This window comes from Pteropus alecto, unplaced genomic scaffold (genome assembly GCF_000325575.1).
Source record: "Pteropus alecto unplaced genomic scaffold, ASM32557v1 scaffold25, whole genome shotgun sequence".
Lineage (NCBI taxonomy): Eukaryota > Metazoa > Chordata > Mammalia > Chiroptera > Pteropodidae > Pteropus > Pteropus alecto.
In genome coordinates, this window is record NW_006441955.1 from 30,165,578 (window position 1) to 30,177,723 (window position 12,146).

Genomic DNA, 12,146 nt, shown 5'->3' on the forward strand with positions numbered 1-12,146 from the left:
AACAGTGAGGGGAGCTGAAAACCAGACATGGTTAAATAATACAAGTCACAGAAGGAAGGAGAAGGTGGTACTTGCAAATTCCAGGTTGCGCTCCATCAAAAGCATAATTATGGAAGGAATATCAAAGGAGTAGCTCCTGGGTGCCTCTCTAGGAAGGGTGGGGTGACCACTGAGAGGCAGCATGGTTTCCCTCAAAATCAGTCATTTCCCTTCCCATTGGCCATGGTTAGAATTAGTGGTGCTCAGTCCGGGCTGCTCATTAGAATCACCTGGGTGCTGATATCTAGGTCTCATTGCAGAACAATTTTTACAAATCTGTGGAAGCCTGAACACTGGTAGGGTTTTTTTTTCTAACAGTTTTATAGAGATATAATTCACATACCATACAATTCATTTATTTAAAGTGTATAATTCATCTACAGCCATGTTACCCTGAACAAGCCCGATCCTGTCTGATCTTGGAAGCTAAGCAGGGTTGGGCCCAGTTAGTACTTGGATGGGAGACCACTTAGGAAGACCAGGTGCTCTAGGCATAAAAAATAAATAAAAAAACATAAGGGATTGTAACCTGACAAGGTCCTTGCAATCTGTGAGGTCAACCAAGGGTTGCCTAGCCTAAAAAAAAAATAAAGTGTACAATTCAATGGTTTTTATTATATTAGCAGAGTTGTGCAACCACAATCAATTTTAGAATATTTCATCACTCCTAAAAAGAAAACCTGTACCCTTTAGCCTTCACCCTCACTCTTCCCATTTTTCCTAGCCCTAGGCAACTATTCATTCGCTTTCAAATAGATTTGCATATGCTGGACATTTACTATAAATGGAATAATATATAACCTTTTGTGCTTGGCTTCTTTTACTTTCTATAATGTTTTCAAGATTCATCATGTTGTAGCAGGAATCAGTACTTTGTTCTTTTGTTCCTTTTTTATGGCTGAATAATATCCTATTGTGTGGATACATCACATTTTGTTTATGCATTCATAAATTGATAAACATTTGAATTATTTCCATTTTTTAGCTACTATGAATAATTCTGTTATTATGAACATTTTTGTAACATGTTATTGTGTGAACGTATGTTTTCATTTCTCCTGGGGATATCCTGGAGTGGAACTGCTAAGTCACAAGGTAATTCTATGTTTAACCTTTTGAAGAGCAGTAACAGTTCTGAAAAATTCCCAGTTGATTCTAATAAGATCATTGGAATCACAGTCAAGGCTGAGAACTAATGATCCCAACAGAATGGTGAAACAGAAGGACACACTCTGACAGCTTCAAAGGTGACATTTCATAATCTTTGGGGATCCCTGTGGAACAGTGAGGTTGGTTCATAGATGATTTTCTAGCTGTACCCAAGATACTAGTGATTGCTGTTAACATGCAGGGAAATATGCCTTAGCACCCTTTTCTTAATTCTATTCGATTTAACATTTATTCTAATGAGTTTGGGGGATGAGTATCTGGAGCAACAACTTTCAAACTTTTTTCTAACCATGCAATCCTTTCTTCCAATGAAATCCTCCGTGGAAGCTTAAACCGATAAAGGTGGAGTTGCTCTAGGGACTACTAATAAGAGGGTGGATTCTCAAGACCCCGTCTGCTGGGCCTGTAGACACTTCTTCTCTCTTCCAGCCACCCAGCCCCACCCCTTCTGAACCCTTCTTCACAACACCCAGGGATTTCTAGAGCATCGTTTGAAAATTAGTTATCCAGAAGATATTTTTAAAATTAATTCATGGATAACCTAAACCTGAGAACATAAAATACATTTAATGACAGACTCAGGGTCAAGATGAACTGTAATAGGGATCAATATAAAGTAAACAAAACCAAACCCAAACTGAACTTCTCTAGAGTAGGTTATCTTGAGAAGTAAAAAGTTTTCTTTCCTGCAAGGTATTTAGGCATATCCCAGGCAGCTTTTTCCTATGAAGAAAACATAGAAGAAGATTCAAAAACCAGAATATGAGGTAGTTGGCCTAAGTGATTTTGACAGTGGTCACAACTCTAAGCCTTTGGAAACCATGTTCATACTGCCAGAGCCACCTGTATCTTAAGGATCTCTGCTGGATAGGGGAAGGGCTTGGCTTGCAGGATAGGAAGCTGCTTTTCTCCTTTCTCTTCCTTCTGATTTTCCTAATCCAGTTCCATGGGGTTTTGCCTTAAAAAGGGCTGGCAGTAATTGCACAGCATATCTGATCTACTATTGTTATTATTTAATATTTAATATACTATTCTCCAACTAGATTAATACTGCAGTAAGGCCAGTATTTTATCTGATTTTTAGTACTGCTCCTAGAAGAGTTCCTGGCATGTAGTAGGTGTTATAAATGGAATGTTTGTGTCTCTCCCAACTTCCTATGATGAAATCCTAAACCTCAGTGTGATGGTATTAAGAGATGGGGCCTTTGGGATGTGATTACGTCAAGAGGGCGAAGCCCTCGTGAATGGGATGAGTGCCCTTATACAAGAGGCTCCAGAGAGCTCTCTTGCTTATTTTTCTGCCGTATGAAGATATATATATATAACAAGAGTCAGTAGTCTGCCATCTAGAGGAGGGTCCTCACCAGAACCAGATCATGCTGACACCCTGATCTCAGACTCACAGCTTCTAGAATGGTGAGAAATAAAATTCTGTTGTTTGTAAGTCATCCAGTCTGTGGTTATTTGTAATAGTAGCCCGAATGGACTAAGACAGTAAGTGTACAATAAATACATGTTGAATGACTGACCAACTAGATAAAAGCTATTCAACAGGTGTCAGTTATGCAAGATGAATATTTTCTAGAGACCTCCTGACAAACACTGTGCCTATAGTTAACAATGCTGTATTATATATGTAAAAATTTGTTAAGAGAGTAGATTTCATGTTAAGTGATCTTACCACAATAAAATAAAATGAAATAGAATAAAATATCATTTTTAACTTTTTAATGTCAGCATATCTTTTCCATTACCCCCATCCAATCCTTTATGGTTTCTCTCAGCAGTCATTCTTACTTCTATGCAGCTAATCGAGAATTCGGTGTTCTATAACTCTTCCTGGTCTTAGCTCTAACCTACCACCCCAACCCATTCCTTGTCCATCCTCCATTCTGGCCTCCTTATTTGTAGTTTCTGATTCACATCTCATCCTCTTGTTTTCAACCTTACATCACTTAAACTTGAGTTGATCCTTTATCACTTACTTTTCAAGTTCAAGCAAGTTTCCTAACTGTTCCATGCCCCAGGTTTCTCATCTGCCCAGGAAAAAAGCTTAAATATGTAATGAAGAGTAAAGATAGAATGTTGTTAAATACTGACAGGTAAAGACTCAGACATAGCAACATCTTATCATATAGATTGATTGAATGCATGTAAAGTGCTTAGTCTCTTACATATACCATACAGCAGTACATGTTAGTAATTATCACTTTTATTATTTTGAGACTTATTGTCTTTATTAACTCATCCTTCAAAGCTGATGCTTGTCAGCACCTTCTTGATGATGACCTTGATTCTCCTTGGCCACAATGCAGTTTCTTCCCTCAACTCTGCTGCCTTGAAGAAACTTAGCCCTTAGATCTCCTCCCTAGATATTGGAGCACCCACACCCTGTAGACTTACCTTCAAAGCAGAAAGAAAACTCTCTACTACTAAAGAATAGCAGTTGATTCTGCGTTTTTGGTTGGGCATTGTGCACCTAGTTGAGCTAGTTGCCTGTGCTTTAAACTGCTTGGTGCCAGGTCTAAAAACTCAAAAACAAATGCTTGTGATGATCTGGGTTGCAGTCAAAATTAGTTTAGTTCTATCAGCCATCAGCGCTCTCTTAGAATCTTTGATGTTTATTTCAACTACAGGTAGTTCCAACAGCAGTGGAAAATGCAACAACCTTTTTACAATTGGAATAGCATTTTGCCCTTGTTTTGAGAGAAAAAATAATTCCATTGTGCTTTTTCTAGGCTTTCTGTTGTCTTCAAGCCTCTGACTCACAATCTCCAGCCTTCAAAGCCCAAGTCCTTTCCTTGCTGCTCAGAAAGGCAGTTTGATCTCTATCTTCTAACAAAATTTATCATTTACTGAGGCTTATGGCTTATGGTCTCTCCTCCCCTCTAATGTAAACTCTATAAAGGCAGAGGTCTTTGTTTTATTTTCTGATATATTCAAGGTTTTTGTAGCAGTGCTCAGTTTATAGCAGGTACTAAATAAGTATTTATTGAAATGGAATAAACAAAGAAAACTTTGTTTTGAATGGTACAGAAAATTCAAGTAGAATAAGAACAGAGAGAGAACCCCTGGTTTTAAAATAGGAGGTCATTCGTGATCTGAGAGAGAGTAATTTCAGAAGAGTGTGCTGTGTAAGCCAAAATGAAATGTTGTTATTTTAAATTCAATTTTTGGAAAAGCTCATGAAGGCACATAGTTTTGAGAGGTAAGGAAATAAAGCTGCAAGGTTAGACTAGTTTTTTGTATGATAATTTTTTCATTTATTATTACTGGCTCCTGGAAGTTGAAATATATAGGCCTTTATTTGGTGGGGATGATGGCTTTAGAAAAAAATGTGCCTTGAAATATAAAGCTAAATTCTCAACGGGCCATTCTACTCTACCTCAGACAATTGGAGACAAAATACAAATAAGAAGGCAGGAATTTCCATTTCATTAGATAAATATATAACAAAAGATTTTGTTAATATATGTGAACATTTCGGGATCAGGTTTCTTCTAGGAATATTTTAGTGCTCACTCATATAAAATTGCTCTCTAGGCTTTGCTCCACACCCTAATAGAGCTGTTTAATGTGTTAAGCGTTGTTTGACATTATTGTAAGTCATGCCCAGATTTCTATAAGCATGCACCTCTTTTAGGGACATTTATAAACAATGAGAGTAAATCTTTATCTCAACCAGCCATTGTTTTTCTTAGTTGCTCACAGAGGCGCAGATGGAGAATTCTCTGAAGTCATCATGACTGAAACAGCAGATTTGGACTGAATTCACATGCCATCCAGGTGTCATGACTTTACCACTCTTGCCTATAAATTTAAATTTTCTTTTAAATATAAAATTTGGTAGTTTGTACACCTTCCTTTTGGTTTTGTAGCTGGAAGCCATTCCCTGGCCTATCCAGTTTGGCGGCTGGAAACTGTCCTTTGGCTTCTCTGACGGTGCCCAGGGCCATCTTGTGTGAAAACAAGTGGGTCCCTTGTGTTCTTCTCCCCCAGCCTCCTTGTCAGTCAGCCACATTGTTGCTGGTCACCCTTGCAAAATTGCCCCTCTGCTTGGCACAGCTAACTCTGTGGGCACTGTAACTGCTACTACCATTTAGGTCTCAAGGAAGAGAACTGTTCTGTCCTTTGCCGTTCAGGCTCAAGAATGGACAGACCCTTCTCCTAGGCCGTCACAGTAGAGAACACACCTCATTGTTCTTTTACCATTTATTTCCTCCATGTAAAAATAATAGAAATAAAGTTTAAATTTGAGAATAATTTAACAACTAACATGAGATGTGGCTATGCTTAGAGCTTACAGGCTTAGATCTATCATGTTTTAGGTGTGCTCCCCAGAAGCTGACTCAGAGGCACAGATTTGAGCAAGTAGTTCATTTGGCAGATAATCCCAGGAAGCATCAGTAAGAGAGTGAATAAGTCCTTAGGGAAGAGAAGAAGTCTAGATAGCGTGCACAGATAAGATTACCACTCAATCCAATTGGGAATCTTTGAGGGACAATATAGAACTGCCCTTGCCAAGATGATAACTACTAGCAACACATGGCTGCAGAACATTTGAAATGTGGCTAATTGGAAATGAGGTCTGCTCTAAATGTAAGTTACACATCGAATTTCTAACACTTAGTACACAAAAACTGTAAAATATCTCACTGATAATTTTTATACTGATTACATATTGTCATGGTAATATCTTAGATATTATTAAAATTCATTTCACCAGCTTCATTTTACTTTTTAAAATGTGATTACTAGAAATTGTAAAATTACATATGTGAAGCACATTATATTTCTATGAGACAGTGCTCATTTAAAATATGCCTCAGAATTGTCTTTCCTGAGAATTGAAAGTTGGTGGATTTACCCACCTGCTCCAAACTATCACTGACCAAACACTTTCCTGGGGATGTTAACTCCTTGGTACTTCTGGCTGCCATGTGCAAAGCAGAGTGTGCTTCTGAGCTGGAGAGGGCCCTAGGCAAGGAGTCAGTAAGAAGTGGTGGGTGCCAAGGCATTCTGGGGTGGGGGGGGGGGCACAAGGCCATCCTAATCAACAAACTTCAACTTCAAGGGAAAACATACCTTCATTGCTAGAGGTGAGGTCTGGCATGCTGGTCTTCAAAAGACAAAAGAATGCAGAGCTTAATATCAATACATTTTCCAAAATCTGGTTTCTTCAGTCAGTTTTTCGACAGCTCATCCCAACTTGTGCTGGACCAATCCAAGTCCAGCTACTTTTCCTGCTTTCTCCTCCATGTAAGTTCCACATGTCTGTCTTGCAGCCCTGCAAGAAACCATGTCAAGAACACACACCCACAATAACAAGCCTTACATTATGGGCACAATGCCTAATCCAAATGGAATGGAATAATATTTTAAAGAATTATTTCTGTGTTCTCATACTCCCCCCACCCAACCCTCACAACTCTTCCAACTCTACGCACTCTGATTTTCTTCACTTGCACTGGAGGATCTTTCTCCCAGCTCAGAAAACTAGATATGAGTCATCCACTGCTTTCAGAAAAGGATGTCACTCTTGAACCAGAGAATAAAGGAGGCAAATTTATAGTGTTGAAGTTCAAAAGTCACGGGTGCAAGTGTAGGACTGAAAGAGCCGGATGTATAACTGCCTAATTGCAAAGCAAGCTCTATCTCCCAGACTAAAGATTCCACGGACTGGGGGATGGGGAGAAAGAAAGAATCTCAAGGACAGAAAGAAAGACAGCTGTGCTTCACTGGAACATGGCCCCTGGCCCATCAGCTCATACTCCTAGAGACTTTCACCTGTCCTAGAGACCTAGATTAGATGTCCTGTTCACCAAGGGTGAGGATGGCCTGTGGGCTGCAGCTCTATGGTGATTAGCTAGGTCTAAAGACAACCACCTGTGCCCCAGGATTTTGTTCGGCTCTCTGCCCCACCCATTCCATGTGGAAAGCCCCCTTCCAACAGCTCAGCACACTTAAAAGCCCCAGGATTAAAGTCTTGGTCACCTAGAGGGTCTTCATGGAGTAAACCTGGGCAAGTAGTACCGTGGGACACGAGAGAACTGTTCCTAACAAGTCAGGACAGTGGTGGACACACACCTGCATTACACTCCAAAGGAAATGTTATCTCTAGAAATCTGTCCACAGTTATGACAAATCTTACATTAATGTTCAACTTCTTTCCTTGAAGTGACCTTGTTTTAACCCTCACCTCTGCCCCACCCTAGTCTATTAAATAGGCTTCTCAAAGCAGAGAAGCAGTTTGCTCAAAGGTAAATCAATTGAAAAGTATCCGGTGTTCAAAAAGCCCATAGTGTGATCTCACCTAGTGTCTTCTCGTATCACATATACTTGGACTACGTAACCAGAAAACCATTTGAATGAGTCAGAAATAGTCAGCGAGAAAGGCATAAGGCTGCGTGAGCTGGCCTCATAATTACCCATGTAAAGGTGTGTTTCGTGTGGACTCAAGATACACTGTCTTGTTTTGTTGAGGTGGTTTGACTCGGTGCATTCCAACAGTTGTTTTTTCACGCCCCAAAATTGATGAAAGAGGAAGGTAGAAAGCTGCCCACAGGAGTTCTGTAACATTTGGCTTCCTTAGGCTAATTTCGGGCAGCACATGTTTCTCTGTCATTGACTTGTGATTGCTGCTTTAGATCCACTAACTCTGGAAACAAGTGTTCAATGCCCTACGGACCCAGCAAATATTTCAGAAGGCAGCCTGTTATATTATATGCTTCCAGTGCTAGGTGATTGTGGGTTAATGACAGAGAAGACAAATAGAAAATATCTGGAATATTTGAAAGGAAATGACAATAAACTGCTTCTCAGATATTTTTACAGTCTGTAGTATACCATCTGTTGACCAAGGTAAAGATGGTGAATGTTTTTGGAGTGATCCCAAGCCACATACGCCTTTCTCTGAACCCTGCGCCAGTTGCCATACCCATACAATATGGCCCCATCCCCCATAACTGATTGGAAGGGATGTGGGCACTTGACCCAAGCTGGATCCATCAGATTTTCCCCTGTGGAATTGAGAAAAAGGCCCCTGAGCCTCCTGAGCAGCCATATTTGGCTCCTGTGTACAGGTCTGCAGTGAGAGCAGAGAAGGAAGCAGATGCACAGAATAAAGGAGAGATGAGGACAGTGCGGCTAGATGAACAGCAGCATTGTAGCCTCTGGCCCCTGGCTTTCCAGGTCTGTGCCAAGCCCTCCAGAGACCTCATTATGCCACCTATTCATGGGTGCCATGATGTATCTAAAATACACCCTCCTCTCTGCTTAAATGCCTGAGTGTCTGTGCAAACCGTGTCCCCATTATTGTAACAAAAGCTCAGCCTGTTCTTACTACATAAAGACAACATGACTGGAACTGTACGTATGATGGCTCTGCATCTCTGGATCACTGCATTCCTTACAGCAGGGGTCCCCAACCTGTGGGCTGTGGACTGGTACTGTCTGTAGCCTCTTAGGAACCAGGCCTCATAGCAGGAGGTGAGCCGCAGGTAAGTGAGAGAACTTTATCTGTATTTTCAGCTGCTCCCCAGCACTAGCATCCCTGCCTCAGCTCCACCTCAGATCATCAGGCATTAGATTCTCATAGGAGCACCGGCATTCTTTCTTCACATCTTGAAGGATAAATAGGTCAAAACATTTCTCGCTTCCCTCACTTGTTCTCCCACTAAAGATGCCTTCTGGACCCTTCAGTCCACATGAAAGGCAGGTGAGCAAAGGGCAGAACAGTTTCTCTTTTCTCTGTGTAGGTTCTCACCATTCTACATTTTAAAGTTGATTAAATAAGGCATAAGTGAGAGAGGACACGCCACCTTCCTTCCTGTCTCTTTTTCTCCATTTACTCATTCAATTGAAACTTGTAAGGCACTTACCACAGACCAGGCACTATTTAAGATACTAAAGCTATAGTACCTCCTTGAGCTTATATTATAGTGTAGGGAGACAGGCAATAAATAAACATACAGCTGAAATAATTTCAGACAGTGAGGACCCATGAAGTAGACGAAACAGCGACGGAGGATAGAGAGTGATTGTACATATGCATACATGTGCGCCGGTGTGTTGGCTCCCTTAGGAAGAAAGTCAGGAAAGGATACTCTAAGGCCGTGATGTTGGGCGGACACGAGAATAACAGAGAGAGGAGGAGCTGGCCATGGGAAATTGTGTGGGAACAGCTTTTTAGAAAGAAGTAGTAATATATTCCAGGGTGCTGGGACCCTGTCCCTCCCCTCTGATCTCCCTCACTTCTTTCCTTTTCTTTGCCTTTCCTCAAATATTAACTGAGGTCCCACTAGGACTCAGGAGTTAGCTGGAACAGATCAAAAGAATAGGACAGAGTTTTGCCTTAGAGGAATTCACAGAGTAGATAAGGAGAAAGACAGAAGAGCAAGTCATTAAAATACAGGGGCTATGTACAGATCAGAAGTATAAAGTGATATTGAGGTGATGGGAGCACAAAGGAGGCTGCCACTACCTGCCAGTTTCTCTTGAACACCTGCCAGCACCTGGGTCCTCGAAGGAGAAGGCTGAGCCTCTGAAGAATCAGAAAGTTCAGGTTCTTCCTAATATAATGCTCTTTACCTTAAATGCCTTTGAAACAGAGTGAGACGTTTATTGGAACAATCCAGCAAAGCACACACACCAAACACTAACAGGGAAACCCAGTAGAAAACTGGAATTGATTCAAGTTGCTGAGAAAACAGGAAAGGTGACATTTATTTGCTGACATTAAACACACACACACACACACACACACACACACACACACACACACACACACGCATGCACGCACAGTGCAGTGCTCAGGGAAGGACCTCTGGGGGCAAAGGGAGAAATTGGCAATCATCCCTATAAATGTGTAATCCAAGAACGGAAGTTTTACAGAACAAGGAAAAAAACCTTAACATAACGCAGGGTCAGAGTGAACTCTTAGTACTTATGTAACTGATTGAGGGTTTAAAGGAAATGGTGTATTTACTTAATAGTATGACTCATTTAAATGGAACAGACCTTAAAAAGCCCACAATGATAAGGTTTTCCATTTATTGTTGTGGGTCCATGGGACACTTAATGACATTAAAGTCCAAAAACAGGGAAACTGCCAACAGAATGTGTCTGTGTAAAGACAAAAGAGGGAAAGGTTGTAGTATTTAAATAGTTTAAGAGGAAATGCTAACTCAGGCCACGCTGTTCTGCGTGTCCTCAGACTACAGCTGTTGGTGAGTAGGTGTTGGGTGTTAGGTAAACGGAAGAAGTGACTGTAGTGGTGGGAGGTGTGAATGCCAGAACGCAGCTTGGTTTTGCGGTAAACACCAGAAAGAGCATGGAATAGAGATGTTTTAATTACTGCGTCAGAACAGAATTGATTATAGGGTAATCAGATGTCCCCTCTTAAAGGAAATTGTCATTCTATAAACATTTGCCTCAAGAAGACTTTAAGAGAAAAGACTTGGCTAGGACTGGTTTATGGCAATGTTCCTTCTGCTTGGTGAATTTGGTATGAAAAACTGGGAGCTTGGCTCAGTACCTCATTTTTCCCTCTTGGGAGCAGGCTGATCTGCTGTGAGCACATGTTCTCCTCAGCTCCTCGGGGGCAGGATCTGTCTCTGCAGGATGAGGCTTGCTGTGGTTCGGCACTGCCTTGAAAGTGTCATACCTAAAGCTGAGGTTCCATTTGCCAATAGACACAATTTAGATCTTCCAACTTAAACTTTATGAGCAATAAATGCAATACTTTGGCTTCTAACTACCTGATCTTTTGTCTTTTTTCTGAATAGGTTCAGAACTCAGGCTGGGAAGCAAAACATCATTACACACAACACAGGGACCTGGGGCGGGGCACCTCAAAGATTCCTCCAGAGCTTCAGTCAGAAGCCCATGTTCTTGCCACTCTGGAGAGATGAGTCTTATACGTTAGAACAAAGGAAACACTCGGGGGTTTCTGATCTGATCCCCAAATCAAAAGTCACAAGGACACTCTGCATGCTGCATGTGACTTGGTAGTTGAGCCACTTCTCAACTGAGCGAGTCTAGGTAGCATGCTGCAGAGAACAGCTCTCAGGAGAACAATATTCCTGTTTCAGCCACGCCGAGAGGCCAGCTAGGTTTTTAAAATACCACTGATTCCCTTATGGGTTGGAATGTGCACAGACACCAAAACAACAACAACAAAAAAGCAAAACAGCAAACAAACAAAAAGCTCTCCAAAACAAAACCAACAAATAAAACCCTAAATAAATAAAATGAGCACTTTAACTGATGGTATGTGACACGTATAGGCTAGTTTGGGTACTGAAAAATAAAACAATGTAACATAAGTTCTGTATGGTGCTTTACAGTTAACAAACCACTGTAGATACATTCATTTACATGAAAGGATGAAAAGAGGAAATAAAATAGAAAAGAATGGGCCAGAGGAAGAAAAATGGAAAAGAATGGGCCAGAGACATGGGGTGAGTTAGACCAGATTGTGGGCAGATTTGCCTGGCTAAGTACTTGCTCATTCATTTATAGTGGTCTCAGAGATATCTGCCAGGTTAGAAAGATCATAGACTTATGATACTATTGTCTTTTATATTTCTAGCTACATCAGATTCCAGAAATAACTTATAATACTGAGTGAGACAACAATTCTGCCATTTAGAAAGTTACATTGCCCAGGTCTCATGTGCAGGGCCCTGAAAGTCTTTCTGTGCCAGTACTGGGGCTTCTCTTTATCAGGCTTGCACACCAGAGCAAGATTTTCCCATGTATGTCCATATAGTGCTTCCATATAGGGCAGGCCTGACCAGGATGGAAGAAACGTTATGTTTACTGAGGACCTTCAATGTATCACAAATAGAACAGAAACATGCATATTATTCTCTGAAATTTCCTTTATGACCTATATGATAGGTGTACGCTATTATATAAATGAAGCATTTGAGACT

At 40.8% G+C, this 12,146-nt stretch overlaps 1 pseudogene; it reads left to right on the forward strand.

The window, feature by feature from the left end:
- Positions 1–414: 414 nt before the first annotated feature.
- Positions 415–533, forward strand: LOC112485948 (annotated as a pseudogene).
- The last annotated feature ends 11,613 nt before the right edge of the window (positions 534–12,146 follow it).